We start from the raw sequence: 16,036 nt of genomic DNA, 5'->3' as shown, positions 1-16,036 counted from the left end.
TATTTTGCCAGAAGCACAGTTGAACATCCAGGTGCTCTTTTGCAAAATTCAGACGTGCAGCAATGTTTTTTTTTGGACAGCAGTGGCTTCTTACGTGGTGTCCTCCCATGAACACCATTCTTGTATAGTGTTTTACTTATCGTAGACTTGTCAACAGAGATGTTAGCATGTTCCAAAGATTTCTGTACGTTTTTAGCTGACACTCTAGGATTCTTCTTAACCTCATTGAGCATTCTGCCCTTTGCTCTTGCAGTCATCTTTGCAGGACAGCCACTCCTAGGGAGAGTAGCAACAGTGCTGAACTTTCTCCATTTATAGACAATTTGTCTTACCGTGGACTGAAGAACATCAAGGCTTTTAGAGATCATTTTGTAACCCTTTCCAGCTTTATGCAAGTCAACAATTCTTCTGGGATCTCTTTTGTTCGAGGCATGGTTCACATCAGGCAATGCTTCTTGTGAATAGAAAACTCAAATTCTGTGAGTATTTTTTTATAGCACAGGGCAGCTCTAACCAACATCTCCAATCTCTTCTCATTGACAGGACTCACATACTTTTTCCAACCTACTGTCATGTATTGTCATGTTGTGTCTTGTTTCTGTCCTTTCCCTTCACCCTGTCTCCCTCTGCTGGTCGTTATTAGGTTACCTTTTCTCCCCCTCTTTCCCCCAGCTGTTCCTTGTCTCCTCCTAACTACCTCGTCACCCCTTTCCCACCTGTTCCCTTTTTCCCTCTGATTAGTCCTCTATATCTCTCTCTGTTTTTGTTCCTGTCTTTGTCGGATTCTTGTTTGTGTTATTCATGCCTGAACCAGACTATCGTCGTGTTTGCTGCAACCTTGTCCTGTCCTGTCGGAATCTGCCTGTCCATCTGAGCCTACGTATGTTTTGTTATTAAAGAAGCTCTGTTTACGTTAATTCGCTTTTGGGTCCTCATTCACGCACCGTAACACCTACACTGTGAACGTTTAAATTATGTACTCAATATAGACAAGAAAAATACAATAATTTGTGTGTTATTAGTTTAAGCACACTATGTTTGTCTACTGTTGTGACTAAGATGAAGATCAGATCAAATTGTATGACTAATTTATGCAGAAATCCAGGTCATTCCAAAGGGTTCACATACTTTTTCTCGCAACTGTATATGGTAAGCATTTTTTTTAAACAATTATATTATTTTATACTAATACAATTGTTCAGAGAAATATATTTTGTTTAACAAGTAATACCAATCATCTCAAAAAGATAAGGGTGAAAAGGATTGGATTCCCTGTTTTCAATAATCCAGCACCCTCGCCTTATGAGATTGGAGAACACATTGGGAGGTATCTTAGACCATTCCTCCATACAGAATGTTAGTAGTCAAATGGCCATCCAGACTATTTACAGTGCCCCCCCCCTCACACACACCCTCTTTACACCACTGCTACTCTCTGTTGTCTTCTATGCATAGTCACTTTAATAACTCTACCTACATGTACATACTACCTCAAATAACCGGTGCCCCCACACATTGACTCTATAACGGTACCCCCCTGTACATAGTCTCGCTATTGTTATTTCACTGCTGCTCTTTAATTACTTGTTACTTTTAGCTCTTATTCTTATCTGTATTTTTTTAAACTGCATTGTTGGTTAGGGGCTCGTAAGTAAGCATTTCACTGTAAGGTAAGGTGTAAGGTTGTATTTGGCGCATGTGACTAATAGCATTTGATTTGATTTGAACTAGACAAAAACATCAAGAGGACCATGACAAAACGTTCTAAGAACGTCCTAAAAACATTCTTGGGAACGTCCCTGGAACAAACCTGGGACTGCAAAAAACTTGGACCATGACTGTTTAAATTGAATTAATGTAAATTATGCATTTTAAAGTAAAGTATTCTCATTGATGTGATCACGTGAATTTCATGGTTTTTTTTCGTAACGGAACCACAGATCAAGCAACATTATGGACTAAACGGTCAAATCCTGTTGCTACAGGATAATTTTTCTTGACAATACTGGTCAAATTAAGATCCTACATTACATCTGTAGTTTCTTGTTTAGAGGTGCCCTATCATTTTGTACAGATTTTCCTTTGTGTGTATGGTCTCTGTAGTGTTTACATGGTAGCCATTCTTGCAGTGATCCAGGCAGGCTCAGAGGCCAAGCTTTGTGCCAGTCTTCTGCAGCCCAACGAGACCCTGGCCATGACCATATCTCTGATTGTTGATGAGCAGAGCAAAATTCTTCTCCAAGAGAGTTCTGACCAAGAGTTTCACCGCTGCTTCCAGTTTCAGGTCAGCCAGCACTGGTCGACATCCAGAACCATTCCAATAAGAGTATACAGTACTTCTTAGCTTTGTGATGAATATCTTCATTTTAGTGCAATGCTATCTTATTTGATGGGAAATATCAATGTGGTGGCCTACCAAAACTTTTCTGGGATTCAAGCTGAAATTTGACATAAAAAAGATGACATTAACTACTGAAGAAAAAGCATTTTTAAAACACACTGATGAAAGGAGAAGTGATTGAATCTTCACAACCTTGACATTGTTGCAGCACGTTCTTACCAACTAAGCCACACTGGATCATATGTCATTGGTTCATTGTCTCACTGACAGGCCCCTCAGGTGGAGAGTGACCAAGTGCAAAACTTTAAGGTGGAGATTCGAGGTGAAACGTTTCTATCGACAGAGGAGAGAAAGGTCATGATCAAACCCTACAGTCCGATGACATTCATCCAAACGGATAAACCAATCTACAACCCAGGAGAAACAGGTAATTTTACACAGAGCCAGTACACAGTCTGCTGGACTGGTTTGCTCTGTCATCACATGTTGCTCCTAAAAGACATTTGAAACAGGACAGTAAAGGTCCAGATGACAAAAAGATTCACTGCAGGTTCACTCAGATTATGTACCCTGGAGTTTGTACCAACATACCCCATGTTACAAGCTGTTCCTCTCCTGGACATTATCATTGGATATTGATAGTGTAAATATTTATATTTTTTCATGAACAATAAGGCTTTGGGAATGGGAAATGTTTTGAACAATATTGGACAAAACTTTAGCTCATGTTATCTGTTTGATAAGGCTACACAAACAGTTGAGGCATAGCACTCAATGCAAACAAACTGTGCATGTTTGCAGAGGTAAGTAAACATGTATGGGCTGATTTGAAGGTCCTCAAACATTTACCACAGGACATGGGGTTTTCCATTCATACAGGTCAGATTGGAATGTATGATAATGTTTTTCCTGAGATTGAGTTAATCTACTGAATTGACATTAAAGTCCCAGTGCTACTTGTGATGTTGAAGAGACAAAGACAATCACCTGCCTAGTTCATATAGTTGTATACATTTGCTAAATGCGGAATACACATTTCAGTTGAAGGCATTCAGTTGTACAACTGACTAGGTGTCCCCCAATCCCTTTCTGTTGATTTTTGGGAATATGAGAGTTATTCATTAAACATTAGCCAATCTTTTGTCTTGATTTTCACAGTACAACATAGTGTAACTTGAGGTAAGACCCTTATTAGTCTGTCAATTTATGATGATTGTCACTAAATAATACAACACGATAAGACGATGACTCCACCAGCTAGGTAGGTCATCATTCATTTCCACATGGCAGTTACCAGAAGCCTCCATATCAGCTTTATGTGAACACATCTGGGCCACCTTCACATCTGGGCCACCTTCAGTAGAACATTGCAGATAGAATTGTCATGAATTGAACTGACGTGACTCCTTATTCTACATGTGAGACAGGCATGTTTGGCCTACATAACATGTTTGTATCTGAACAGTCCACAAGGTTGTGCCCTGCTCAATGTGTCTCTTGTTCTATGAATAAACAGAATGTTCATCAGAACAGGATTGGACAGTGGGTCAGTACTTAATCCAGTGGAATCATTCTGCAGCTTTCGAGTAAAGAAGACCACACCCATGGAAAACGTCACCGAACTTGTCAGTTCCCATCCTCCTTGGTCATGACTGCCCACTCTTCCATGGGTTGTGGACCAATACGGAGAAGCATGAGAGGGGCCGACAAGAGAAGAAGAGCTCACAGCACCGCATGGGCCTGGCACATAACCTGGTTTCCCGCCATAAACTCCGGGGGGAAAAAGTAAACCACATGGGGCGACTAGACGGTCTACTAAGGGAACAGGAAGCAGGATGAGGAGTCCACATGATTGCTGCGGCGGGTCTTCGAAGAGACGTTCAGTGATGAGACATGCCATGGAATCGAGAGCCAAGGGTAAGAGGGATCCAGCCAGGCAGACGAGGATAGGAGGAAAGAGAACTGCTTTGACAGATCTTCCCAGAGTCCACACCAGAGGAGTCCTGACCGGGGTTTGGCATGGAGACCAACGACCCCCACCCTGTCCGACAGTTTCCCTTACCGAAGACCTTATGAGTCAGTTTGGCACGGCCCAACAGCGAGATCCGGAGGTGCAAAGGCTTGTGGACAAAGTGGCAGCTATTGATGGGAAGAGGCTACAGGATGAGGGTGAGTTACATTTCCCATATTTTGCCATACATAACGGCCTATTATATTGGGTATGTAGGAGAAGGGAGGGGGAGTTTGAACTATTGGTAGTACGGAGGTCATATCAAGACACTGTGCTGCACTTGGCCCTCTCCCATGTCTTGGGGGACATTTAGGATGGGAGAAAACGGCTGAGCGGGTACTCGCCCTGTTCTACTGGCCGGGGGTGACCAGAGACTTAGCCAAATATTGCAGGTCATGCGACAGGTGTCAATTTACGGCCCCCAGGGCCCATTTTCGCAATCCCCTGGTATCTCTTCCCATTATAGAAACCCCATTCAAAACTATTGCCATGGACCTAGTGGGGCCACTGCCACGGTCAGCCAGAGGACACAATACATCCTCGTAGTAGTGGACTACGCGACCAAATATCCCGAGGCTATTCCATTACGCACCATGGCGACAAAAGGCATAGCCAAGGAGCTGGTTATGTTTTTGCGAGTAGGATTACCCTCAACTATTTTAACAGACCAAGGCACTCCCTTCATGTCCCGGCTCATGAAAGACCTACAGTTGAAGTCGGAAGTTTATATACACTGAGCCAAATACATTTAAACTCAGTTTCTCACAATTCCTGACATTTATTCCAAGTAAAAATTCCCTGTCTTAGGTCAGTTAGGTTCACCACTTTATTTTAAGAATGTGAAATGTCAGAATAATGGTAGAGAGAATAATTTATTTCAGCTTTTATTTATTTCATCACATTTTTGGCCTCCTTGCTCACACATGCTTTTTCAGTTCTGCCCACACATTTTCTATAGGATTGAGGTCAGGGCTTTGTGATAGCAACTCCAATACCTTGACTTTGTTGTCCTTAAGCCATTTTGCCACAACTTTCGAAGGATGCTTGGGGTCATTGTCCATTTGGAAGACCCATTTGCGACCAAGCTTTAGAGGTGTTGCTTCAATATGTCCACATAATTGTCCTTCCTCATGTTGCCATCTATTTTGTGAAGTGCACCAGTCCGTCCTGCAGCAAAGCACCCCCATAACATGATGCTGCCACGCCTGTGCTTCACGGTTGGGATGGTGTTCTTCGGCTTGCAAGCCTCCCCCTTTTTCCTCCAAACATAACGATGGTCATTATGGCCAAACAGTTATATTTTTGTTTATTCAGACCAGAGTACATTTCTCCAAAAAGTACAATCTTTGTCCCCATGTGCAGTTGCAAACCTTAGTCTGGCTTTATTATGGCTGTTTTGGACCAGTGGCTTCTTCCTTGCTAAGTGGCCTTTCAGGTTATGTCGATATACCAATAGTGGATATAGATAGTGGATATAGATACTTTTGTACCCGTTTCCTCCAGCATTTTCACAAGGTCCTTTGCTGTTGTTCTGGGATAGATTGGCACTTTTCGCACCAAAGTACGTTCATCTCTAGGAGACAGAACGAGTCTCCTTCCTGAGCAGTATGACGGCTGCGCTGTCCCATGGTGTTTATACTTGCATACTATTGTTTGTACAGATGACCGTGGTACCTTCAGGCGTTTGGAAATTGCTCCCAAGGATGAACCAGACTTGTGGAGGTCTACAATCTGTTTTCGGGGGTCTTGGCTGATTTATTTTTATTTCCCCATGATGTCAAGCAAAAGAGACACTGAGTTTGAAGGTAGGCCTTGAAATACATCCACAGGTACACCTCCAATTGACTCAAATGTTATCAATTAGCCTATCTGAAGCTTCTAAAGCCATGACATCCTTTTCTGGAATTTTCCAAGCTGTTTAAAGGCACAGTCAACTTAGTGTATGTAGACTTCTGACCCACTGGAATTGTGATACAGTGAATTAGAAGTGAAATAATCTGTCTGTAAACATTTGTTGGAAAAATTACTTATGTCATGCACGAAGTAGATGTCCTAACCAACTTGCCAAAACTATAGTTTGTTGACAAGAAATTTGTGGAGTGGTTGAAAAACGAGTTTTAATGACTCCAACCTAAGTGTATGTAAACTTCTGACTTCAACTGTATGTAAGCTATACAGTGTATAGCAGATTAGAACGAGTGTTTATCACCCCCAGACAGACGGACTGTGCGAGAGGCTGAATAAAACCATCTTGAGCATGTTAAGATGTGTTGTGGATAAGGACGGAAAATTTGGGACATGCTGTTGCCCCACCTTATGTTTGCCCTGCGCCAAGTTCCTCAAGCCTCTACCAGGTTCTCCCCCTTCGAGTTGTTGTATGCAGAGGCATTTTGGATTTAGCAAAAGAAGCCTGGGAGAACCAACCAATTCCCTACCGCTCGTTCATTGAGCACGTAGTCCTAATGTAGAATAGGGTAGTATTATATGTAGTAAATGTATTATGTAATAAATACTACAGTAATGTCCACAAAAACACAACAGTTTTTATACCACAGAATTTAATTAGCATTTACCCTGCTCATTCCCCTCCCCCATATCACATTTGTACCACCCTTAAGTGAGAAACCTACCATATATTGTGTTCCTGTCACGTTCTGACCTTGATTTTCCGTTGTTTTGTATTTATTTAGTATGGTCAGGGCGTGAGTTGGGTGGGCAGTCTGTTTGTTTTTCTATGTTTTGGGGCTTTTCTATGTTTTCGGCCTAGTATGGTTCTCAATCAGAGGCAGGTGTCATTAGTTGTCTCTGATTGAGAATCATACTTAGGTAGCCTGGGTTTCACTGTGTGTTTGTGGGTGATTGTTCCTGTCACTGTGTTTGTTGTCACAGGATAGGCTGTATAGGTTTTTCACGTTCCGTTTGTTGTTTTGTAGATTTAAGTTATTTCATGTATCGTTCATTTTCCATTAAAGAACATGAGTAACCACCACGCTGCTTTTTGGTCCGCTTCTCCTTCTACAGACGAACGTCGTTACAGTTCCCTACAGGTTATAGTTCAGAGCTTCTGCTCTTCTCTATAACCTATCTGTTCAGACCCCAGTCCTACCGACCTACAGGTTATGGAATATTTGCTCTTGTTGTATTTCTCCCGTAGGTTTCCTAGCCTGCAACCGTATCTTACGGCAAAAAAAGAGCTTCTGGATATCAGGACAGCGATCACTCACCTCGGATTAGACAAAGATTTTTTTCTTCAACAAGCAGGAAGCACAGGACATTCTCCAAACATCTGACATGGCCAACATCCCCGTTATTTGCCAGAGGAGGAGACGCAGGTATAGAGGACACAGAGCGGGATGCCTCGCCCGGACCCGCAGGAGGCGAGTGGGAAAGCTGCCGTTACCGTCAATATTACTCGCCAACGTGCAATCATTAGACAATAAATTAGACGAGGTACGATCACGAATGTCCTACCAACGGGACATCAAAAACTGTAATATCCTATGTTTCACGGAATCGTGGCTGAATGACGACATGGATATTCAAGTAGCGGGATATACGCTGCACCGGCAAGATAGAACAGCACACTCCGTAAGATGGGAGGGGTGGCGGTTTGTGCATATTTGTAAACAGCTGGTGCACGAAATCTAAGGAATCTCTAGATTTTGCTTGCCTGAAGTAGAGTATATTGTGATAAATTGCAGGCCACACTACCTGCCTAGAGAGTTTTCAGCTACACTTTTCGTGGCTGTTTATTTACCACCACAGACAGATGCTGGCACTAAGACCGCACTCAGCCAGCTGTATAAGGAAATAAGCAAACAGGAAACTACTCACCCAGAGGAGGCGCTCCTAGTAGCCGGAGACTTTAATGCAGGGTAACTTAAATCAGTTCTACCAAATTTCTATCAACATGTTAAATGTGCAACCAGAGGGAAAACAATTCTAGATCACCTGTACTCCACACACAGAGACACGTACAAAGCTCTCCCTCGCCCTCCATTTGGTAAATCCGACCACAAATATATCCTCCTGATTCCTGCTTACAAGCAAAACTTAAAGCAGGAAGTACCAGTGACTCGGTCAATAAAAAAGTGGTCAGATGAAGCAGATGCTAAACTACAGGACTGTTTTGTTTTCACAGACTGGAACATGTTCCGGGATTATTCCGATGGCATTGAGGAGTACACCACATCAGTCACTGGCTTTATCAATAAGTGCATCGAGGACATTGTCCCCACAGTGACTGTAAGTGCATACCCCGACCAGAAGCCATGGATTACAGGCAACGTTCACACTGAGCTAAAGGGTAGAGCTGCCGCTTTCAAGGTATGGGACTCTAACCTGGATGCCCACAAGAAATCCTGTTATGCCCTGCGACAAACCATCAAACAGGCAAAGCGTCAATACTTGGCTAAGATTGAATCATACTACACCAGCTCCGACGCTCGTCTTATGTGGCAGGGCTTGCAAACTATTACAGACTATAAATGGAAGCACAGCCATGAGCTGCCCAGTGACACGACCCTACCAGGACAGCTAAATCACTTCTATGCCTGCTTCGAGGCAAGCAACACTGAGGCATGCATGAGAGCATCAGCTGTTCTGGACGACTGTGTGATCACGCTCTCTGTAGCCGATGTGAGTAAGACCTTTAAACAGGTCAACATACACAAGGCTGTGGGGCCAGACAGATTACCAGGATGTGTGTTCCGGGCATGTGCTGACTGGCAGGCGTCTTCACTGACATTTTCAACATGTCCCTGATTGAGTCTGTAAAACTAACATGTTTCAAGCAGACCACCATAGTCCCTGTGCCCAAGAACACATAGGCAACCTGCCTAAATGACTACAGACCCGTAGCACTCACGTCCGTAGCCATGAAGTGCTTTGAAAGGCTGGTAATGGCTCACATCAACACCATTATCCCAGAAACCATAGACCCACTCCAATTTGCATTCCGCCCAAACAGATCCACAGATGATGCAATCTCATTGCACTCCACACTGCCCTTTCCCACCTGGACAAAAGGAACACTTATATGAGAATGCTATTCATTGACTACAGCTCAGCGTTCAACACCATAATACCCTCAAAGCTCATCACTAATCTAAGGATCCTGGGACTAAACACCTCCCTCTGCAACAGGATCCTGGACTTCCTGACGGGCCGCCCCCAGCTGGTGAGGGTAGGTAGCAACACATCTGCCATGCTGATCCTCAACACTGGAGCTCCCCAGGGGTGCGTGCTCAGTCCCCTACTGTACTCCCTGTTCACCCGCGACTGCATGGCCAGGCACGACTCCAACACCATCTTTACATTTACAGACAACTTAACAGATGTAGGCCTGATCAACGACGAGACAGCCTATAGGGAGGAGGTCAGAGATCTGGCCGTGTGGTGCCAGGACAACAACCTTTCCCTCAACGTGATCACGACAAAGGAGATGATTGTGGACTACAGGAAAAAGAGGACCAAGCACGCCCCCATTCTCATCGACGGGGCTGCAGTGGAGCAGGTTGAGAGCTTCAGGTTCCTTGGTGTCCACACCACCAACAAACTAACATGATCCAAGAACACCAAGACAGTCATGAAGAGGGCACGACAAAACCTATTCCCCCTCAGGAGACTGAAAATATTTGACATGGGTCCTCAGATCCTCAAAAGGTTCTTCAGCTGCACCATCGAGAGCATGGTTGAATCACTGCCTGGTATGGCAACTGCTCGGCCTCTGACCACAAGGCACTACAGGGGGTAGTGTTGTATTTCTCCCGTAGGTTTCCTGAAGGAGAAAGACTCCACTTTTATATGTTGTGATAATTGCGTTGTTAGCTCTATAAGCAGTTAGTTCAATTGCCTTGACACTGTGATAGGCCGAGACAATAAGAAATCAATTCAACCACGCCTTCGTTTGATCACAAAACTGGAGAGCAACCTCTGTCCAGTGAAGTCCACAAAGCATATTGCATGTAACAAACAGTTGAATGATCAAGCAACTTAATGTTTCTGACATTTTCGGACTACTAAACAACTATTGATTTAGAATCAGAGTTACAGCAAGTCACAAAGAAAACAGGAGCTGCCTCCACTATTCCAGCACCACTTCAACATCGTCAAATCACCTCTGCTTAGTCTCATACAATTACCAATCAAATAAACCAAAAAGCGATTTAGTCCAATCAACGTAAGGTAAATATTAAGGTAAATATGATGTGGCTGTCCATGGTTCCGATTTCTGTCTTTGTGTGTGCTCCTTGTCCCTCAGGGGGTCTCCTGCACTGGACTCAGACCTCCTCAGAGACCTCAGCCTCCCTGGCAGTGGAGATCAGCTCCTACGTTCTGCTGGCTTCCCTCAGTGCCTCCCCTCTGTCATTGCCACTGACCTGGGCTAGTCACTCTAGTAACTGATCAATGTAAACATCTACCCTTTCTGTAAATGGGGTATTTTCTTTAATTTTGAACTGATTTACCTGTGATCTGTTGGAGTATAGCCCTCCAGGCCCTGGCTCTCTACTCCACCAGGGTGTTCAGTAGAGAGGGCACCAGCACAGTGACAGTACAGTCTCCCAATGGGGGACAGCACCTCTTTAATGTGAACCAAAACAACAAGCCTCTTTACCAAGAAAGGGCGCTGCAGGACACAGAATGGAAGTGAAGGGCAGTGCTTGTGCCTCAGTGCACGTCAGTGAAAACACATCTCTCCTCCCAATCCAGTTGTGTATATATTACTGTGAATTTCAAACATAAAGATCTTTTCTGGCTTGATTTCTAGTTTATGAAATTGTTATTGTTTTTCTATCTTATAAAATTGTTATTTTTAGGCAACCTTGTTCCCCTGACTACTTCTTCCCTCTTTCCCAGATGGCGCTCCACTACAACATCCCTACTCCTGCTGACAGCACAACGCTCAGCATCCAGGTGAAGACAGAGGTGGACTGCAACAGCAACTCTTTGAGACCCAGAGTAACGCTGAACCTCGAGTCTCAGTAAGAATGAATGACACATTTACAGAAGCATTCTTTCAATACGTTTATTTATGACACTACAAAGTGTTATTATGGAACATGTCTAACAGAATGGACTTGACCCAAATCACTTGGCTTCATTATGCCTATGTAGATTATTTCACTTCTAATTTGTAGCTAGGCTTGGATCAGTAACAGTAATAAAACAGATCTGGTCTTTTTATGGCGAAAATTATCAAAGTATCCATTCATTTGATTATTACAAGCACTTGTCAAAATCTAACCTTGATGTCAGGGGCCTCTTTTCTTTCACAGATATCATGGAAAGGAGCTGACCACCAATATGATTATAGTGGATTTGAAAATGCTGTCTGGGTTTGCAGACACAGAGACTTTGGGGAGTGTGAGTTTTATTTTGATAACATATGTTTATGGTGTTACCTGTGACCTTTTCCATGTAGCTCTTGCCTCTTTCATCTGTGAACCTTTCTGAAACTGAACGTTTTTGTCCATGCAATATGAATAATCAGTGAACGGCTTGTCTTCAAAGCTGAGGAGTTATTGGATCGTGTTGATACTAAAGATGACCATGTTTTAACGTACTTGACAGGGGTGAGACCAAAACCACCTGTCAGTTTGAAACAGTGTACATAGTACTCGCAATGGAATTAATTTGAAATAATATATACAGTACCAGTCAAAGGTTTGGACACACCTACTCATTCCAGGGATTTTCTTTATTTTTACATTTTCTACATTGTAGAATAATAGTGAAGACATCAAAACTATGAAATAACACATATGGAATAATGTGGTAACCAAAAAAGTGCTAAACAAATTTGAGATTCTTCAATGTAGCCACCCTTTGCCTTGATGACAGTTCAGAGGAGACTGTGAATCAGTCCTTCATGGTTGAATTGCTGCAAAGAAACCACTAGTAAAGGACACCACTAAGAAGAGACTTGCTTGGGCCCAGAAACACCAGCAATGGACATTAGACCGGTGGAAATCTGTCCTTTGGGCTGATGAGTCCAAATTTGAGATTTTTGGTTCCAACCGCCATGTCTTTGTGAGACGCAGAGTAGGTGAATGGATGATCTCTGCATGTGTGGTTCCCACTGTGAAGCATGGAGGAGGAGGTGTGATGGTAAGGGGGTACTTTGCTTGTGACACTGTCTGATTTATTTAGAATTCAAGGCACACTTAACTAGCATGGCTACCACAGCATTATGCAGCGATACGGCATCCCATCGGGTTTGCACCTATTGGGACTTTCATTTGTTTTTCAACAGGACAATGATCCAACACACCTCCAGGCTGTGTAAGGGCTATTTGACCAAAAAGGAGAGTGATGGAGTGCTGTATCAGATGACCTGGCATCCACAAACACCCGACCTCAACCCAATTGAGATGGTTTGGGATGAGTTGGACCGTAGAGTGAAGGAAAAACAACCAACAAGTGCTCAGCATATGTGGGACCTCCTTCAAGACTTTTGGACAGGAATTCCAGGTGAAGCTGGTTAAGAGAATGCCAAGTGTGTGCAAAACTGTCAAGGCAAAGGGTGGCTACTTTGAAGAATCTATAATATATTTTGTTAAACACATTTTTGGCTGCTACATGTTTTCATGTGCTATTTCGTAGTTTTGATGTCTTCACTATTATTCTACAAAATAAAGCATAACTCTTGAATGAGTAGGTTTGTCCAAACTTTTGACTGGTACTGTATATTTTGATGTACTTGTCATGACATACTGTGGGGCAAAAAAGTATTTAGTCAGCCACCAATTGTGCAAGTTCTCCCACTTAAAAAGATGAGAGAGGCCTGTAATTTTCATCATAGGTACACTTCAACCATGACAGACAAAATGAGAAAAGAAAATCACCTTGTAGGATTTTTAATGAATTTATTTGCAAATTATGGTGGAAAATAAGAATTTGGTCACCTACAAACAAGCAAGATTTCTGGCTCTCACAGACCTGTAACTTCTTCTCTAAGAGGCTCCTCTGTCCTCCACTCATTACCTGTATTAATGGCACCTGTTTGAACTTGTTATCAGTACAAAAGACACCTGTCCACAACCTGAAACAGTCACACTCCAAACTCCACTATGGCCAAGACCAAAGAGCTGTCAAAGGACACCAGAAACAAAATTGTAGACCTGCACCAGGCTGGGAAGACTGAATCTGCAATAGGTAAGCAGCTTGGTTTGAAGAAATCAATCAAGTAACAAAGCCTACCATCAGTAACACACTACGCCGCCAGGGACTCAAATCCTGCAGTGCCAGACGTGTCCCCCTGCTTAAGCCAGTACATGTCCAGGCCCGTCTGAAGTTTGCTAGAGAGCATTTGGATGATCCAGATTGGGAGAATGGGAGAATGTCATATGGTCAGATGAAACCAAAATATAACTTTTGGGGAAAAACTCAACTCGTTGTGTTTGGAGGACAAAGAATGCTGAGTTGCATCCAAAGAACACCATACCTACTGTGAAGCATGGGGGTGGAAACATCATGCTTTGGGGCTGTTTTTCTGCAAAGGGACCAGGACGACTGATCCGTGTAAAGGAAAGAATGAATGGGGCCATGTATCGTGAGATTTAGAGTGAAAACCTCCTTCCATCAGCAAAGGCATTGAAGATGAAACGTGGCTGGGTCTTTCAGCATGACAATGATCCCAAACACACCGCCCGGGCAACGAAGGAGTGGCTTCGTAAGAAGCATTTCAAGGTCCTGGAGTGTCTTAGCCAGTCTCCAGATCTCAATCCCATAGACAATCTTTGGAGGGAGTTGAACGTCTGTGTTGCCCAGCAACAGCCCCAAAACATCACTGCTCTAGAAGAGATCTGAATGGATGAATGGGCCAAAAACCAGCAACAGTGTGTGAAAACCTTGTGAAGACTTACAGAAAACGTTTGACCTCTGTCATTGCCAACAAAGGGTATATAACAAAGTATTGAGATAAACTTTTGTTATTGACCAAATACTTATTTTCCACCATAATTTGCAAATAAATTCATTAAAAATCCTACAATGTGATTTCCGGATTTTTTTTCTTCTAATTTTGTCTGTCATAGTTGAAGTGTACCTATGATGAAAATTACAGGCCTCTCTCATCTTTTTAAGTGGGAGAACTTGGCTGACTAAATACTTTTTTGCCCCACTGTATCTCTACTCTGAAATTATTTGTGTAGAATGTCCTTCAGTCAGCAAAACTGAAATTACACCTCTGCATAGAGCGTTTAAATAATTGTGGCCAATCCCTATTCCTACTTTTCAACCACACCCTGGACATCATACAGGAGCTCCAAGTACAAAATCTAAAGCCAGCGGTGGTCAAGCTCTACGACGTCTAACAAACTGCTGTCCTATCTAACAAACTGTCCTATTTTAAATCTAGAATCGTTGGTCATCGTTTATAGCTGACCCATATACTATACATGTACTATAAATTATTTTATTTAACTGAGTCAATATTCCTTTTACCTAAATGCTGGTCAGTTTGTTAAAGCATTCATTCCTTACATGTATCCATCTATCATTGTATTTACCCCTCTGCAGTTATAAAAATAATTACATTCACAGAGGTCACACCTGCAACCCCTGAGACATAATTTAAACTCTAAAGTAAAATATGTAATTGGAATTAAAGTTTTGTCACACTATGGCAAGCAATGAGTGAAGACATCAAAACTACGAAATAGCACATGAAAACATGTAGCAACCAAAAATGTGTTTAACAAAATATATTTTAGATTCTTCAAAGTAGCCACCCTTTGCCTTGACAGTTTTGCACACACTTGGCATTCTCTTAACCAGCTTCACCTGGAATTCCTGTCCAAAAGAGTGCAGGCTCAGGAGACAAGGTGAATAGTGAAAGGCATTATGTAAGACAGTGGGTCTCATCCTGGGGTACTAGTGCCCATGGGGGTACCTGGCCTATCCACAGGGGGTACTTGGAAAGACTCGTGGGCAGTGCAATATGTGATTGGGGGTACAGTAAACAAGAGGTTGAGAACCACTGAGCTAGACCACATCAAAGGGCAAAAAAACTATCCCTTCTGAAACAAATTATTGCAGCTCTGAATCTTAACAAATATAATGTGCTGTTAATCGGTGTTGCCAAATATACAAAGGTGTGTGGACCAATGCTCTTTCTCAATTTTGCAGGTTCTCATCTTTTTTCTTCCTCCATCTGTTATCATCATGGACCCCCTGTAGTTCTCATCTTTTTTCTTCCTCCATCTGTTATCATCATGGACCCCTGTAGTTCTCTTTTATTTCTCATCAGGGAATGGGATCCAGGAAATCCACTCACTCTAAATTCCATCAACAAGGGGATGTGTCCTGTACTGATCAAACCCATAATGAGTCCTGGCTATAATCTCCATTATGAATTTCTCCTAATAATTTATTGAGCTAATGGTGTGGACAAGGCAGCATGGAAAGATGTAGTCGAAAACACAAATCCATTTAGAGAAAGAGTAACAGAACAATCGAGAACACAAACATATACACCCACAAAACAGATATTATAGAGCCCTGTTGTTGATAACACAGCTCACAAAACATTTCAAAACTTATACTGAGAATTATGGACATATGAGTACGCTGTGAAAAACAGTACTTTTGAAGAGCAGCAAGACTCTTCATGACCTAACAATGGGGAAATTACAAACGTCCTTGTTATGGGTTAACAAGTGTACCTGCTGAGCTGATATCAA

General features: G+C 42.6%; 1 pseudogene; it reads left to right on the top strand.

Annotated features, from left to right (window-relative positions):
* Positions 1-167: 167 nt before the first annotated feature.
* LOC110503324 overlaps positions 168-16,036 on the top strand; it is a 40,637-nt pseudogene continuing 24,768 nt past the window's right edge.

The sequence above is a fragment of the Oncorhynchus mykiss genome, chromosome 24 (genome assembly GCF_013265735.2).
Source record: "Oncorhynchus mykiss isolate Arlee chromosome 24, USDA_OmykA_1.1, whole genome shotgun sequence".
NCBI lineage: Eukaryota > Metazoa > Chordata > Actinopteri > Salmoniformes > Salmonidae > Oncorhynchus > Oncorhynchus mykiss.
The sequence above is the reverse complement of the archived record's forward strand: the minus strand, read 5'-3'. Positions and strand labels throughout refer to the sequence as shown.